Source organism: Pteropus vampyrus, unplaced genomic scaffold, assembly GCF_000151845.1.
Source record: "Pteropus vampyrus isolate Shadow unplaced genomic scaffold, Pvam_2.0 Scaffold254, whole genome shotgun sequence".
NCBI lineage: Eukaryota > Metazoa > Chordata > Mammalia > Chiroptera > Pteropodidae > Pteropus > Pteropus vampyrus.
In genome coordinates this window covers 931,266-934,203 of record NW_011889035.1, presented here as the reverse complement: position 1 = coordinate 934,203, position 2,938 = coordinate 931,266, and positions in this window count along the sequence as shown.

Here is a 2,938-nt window from a genome sequence, read left to right as displayed (position 1 = left end):
AAGAGGTAAGGCCCTGGCATAGACCGGATTTGTTTTATGATGTCACGGTGTTAGAGGTCAGACACCAAAAGAGGTCGGAGGAGACTGTGTTTTCATTCGAAAATGGTGGCACATCATCACCCTCACTTCTGATTGCTCCGCATGAACTTTGTGTTGTGGGATGAGAAGGTAAAATTCTATTCCCGGCGAACCGCACCAACTACTAAAAATCTCTATTGCATCACCTCAGAAGACAGGGAAATAATTTCCACAGTCAGCATCCTGGAAACATTTAGGGTCATTTAAAATGATGTTGTGAGGGCAGGAGAGGCAATTTGTGGCACCATGTGTACCTCTTTCTCGCTTTCCACCATTCCTCTCTGCAAGGACTGGATGAGCTGCGTGCACTGCAGAGGGCTGAGCTTCGGTGCTCACATGTGCTTCTGGGGTCCCCTGCTTCCTCTGAAAGAGGCTGAGTTTTCTTACATGTTTTGCATAAAAAGAACAATAGCAAAGAAGACTCGTGTTTTGTTTCTCATGGTTTTTCATTATTTCTCATCTACAAATGGAGAGCTTAATGCCTTCTGTTAAAAATGGTCTTTTGATTTGAGGAAATGTGACTTTTAATATTATGGGGTAGGAGGAGGCTGTGAGGTTGGAGAATGGGCATGTCTTCTAATTAGAATTGCTTGGGAGGCATCTAAAATTAGTATACACCTTCCCCTTTCTCTTAGGAGAAACGTTTCTTCAGTTGAGAATCACTGCATCCATTGTGAACCAATGCCACGTGTAGGAGTGTTTGGGGACAGCCATTATATGTGTTGAGATGGAGAAAAAAATGGAAATATTTTGGTCTGACCTTTGCATTGCTCGGGGTAACATAGGTCAGGGCTCAAATACAGTTGTTATTAAGTAACTCTTTGTTAAATAAATATATAGACATTAAGAAACGTCTTCTTCTTGGAGAGTTCCAGCATCTCACTGCATGCTTTTGTAAGTTCCTGTGGACTGGGTCTTGGTGCTGTGGTTTGCTGGCAGTCATAAAAGCCCACAGATGCTCTTCAGGCCAGACTTGATGAGACTCTGATCCAAGCAGGCTTCCTTTGGGGTTTGGGTGATAAAATACAGCATCTATTGGTGAGGAAGTTCGGTCTGGCACCTGGTGGACTGCAGACTTTGGGAGCCTCCAGATGCTGCTCCTTGGTGTGGATCCTGATGTTCTCAAGCTGGGCAGAGGTAAGGGTCAGCTTCTGTTGAAAATTTTGTCGACAGTAGCAGAGACAAGAAGAAGTATCAGCAAGAGAAGAAGAGCACTGTGGATATTGAGGCTGGCAGGCTAGCTGTGGGCATGTGAAGGATCCAATAGTCTCATAAATAAGGAGGACAAGTGGGGTGGACATCACGGTCACGCAGATAGATATTATTGAAGCAGCAGATACTCTGGTTACATAAAAATATGTCATGCCGAGTGACACTTCATGGCTAGAGTTTCAATTTAGAAATGTTTGAGGTAAGAGTCTTGTGCTTTGAACCATCCCAACCCTTGTGCTCTCGGGGTCCAGAGTTGCTGTTTACCTCACCCCACACACGGAAATCCGAGTGGTTGGCCATGGCAGTTGAGCTACTCCTGCCACGCTGCTTCTAGATGATTTCTTACAGCAATTCTCATTGAAAGGCTCTCCTTGGTCTCTTCCCTTCTTAAATATTTCCTTTTCAATAATCACCTGACTGTTTTTAGTGATGTCTTCTGTGCTTGGCTGCTTTACTCTTTCCTCCTTTTTCCTTAGTTTAGCTTTCCCATCCAAACCACATTCCCATTTCAGTGTGGCATATTTCAACCTGTTGAGACAAGAAAGGAGGGGCGGGAGAAGAAGCTGACAGGAGGCTTTGCCACCAGCTCCTATTCTGACAAAAGGGCAAGTCACAACCTTTCTCGGCTTTCTTCCATGTCCTAATCTGTACCCTGAGGATCAGAATGGTGAATGAAAAAATGCCATTAAAAAGCCAATAAAACCATTTTGAGATGTGGAGGGTTGTGTCCAGGGCCAGCAATCCACATAGCCTTTCCGTCATACAGATCATGCATGTAGGGTGGGGAGAGCCAGAGTGCCAGGCGAGGCGGGAGGAGGCTCCACTGGGGATTAGGGCAGGCAGCAGCTTTGGAACTGATGCAGGTTTCACGAAGGTTGCTGGGATGTCCTGACAGTCAAGACAAAGGTTAAAGATGAAGCATTAATTCTGCAAACATCTAAATCAATCACCATATGTAGAGTTTGCAAAAGAGAAAGAACATAGGCTTTTGATTCAGCAAGAGAAAGGTTTAAATTTTGGTTCAGATACTAGCATTGGGCAAGTTACCTTCTCTGAGTTTCAATTTCCTTGCTGGTAAAATGAGTAGAAAGAAAACAAAACCCATCTCAAAGGGTTGCTGTGAGGATTTAAGTGCTAACACACCTAAAACAATCAACATGTAGTTGCGAATCGATTATTTTTTTTTGTTCTATTGGCCTCGTTAGTTGTTCTGCACTTTGTGGTTTATTCTGAAATATCTTTCGAAAGAATCAAAATAAAGAATAAAAGATCAAATACAGAAACTGAATCTTGGCAATATGCAAAACACTGTATTTGAGTGAGTGGAGAATTGATGGGAAAAACCATCAGCCCCGACCTTAAAAACTCTCCCATTTTAGTGTTCTGTGGTACTAACGAAGAACATGGAAGGATGTGATGCTTACAGATCACCACCCACACAGTGAAGTCTGGTTTTTTTTTTTGAAGCAAAGGAATCTAGAAATTAGAAACACAGGATGCTGGAGTTAAAAGAAGCACAGTAGTCTTACAAATGGAAGAAAATTGAGTCCCAGGGAGGTGGAGCAACCTGTCCAGAGTCACCTACCTGGAAGTAAGTTGCAAAGCCGGGACTCGAACCCTGGTCTTCTGACCCTCAGGAAGTTGTACA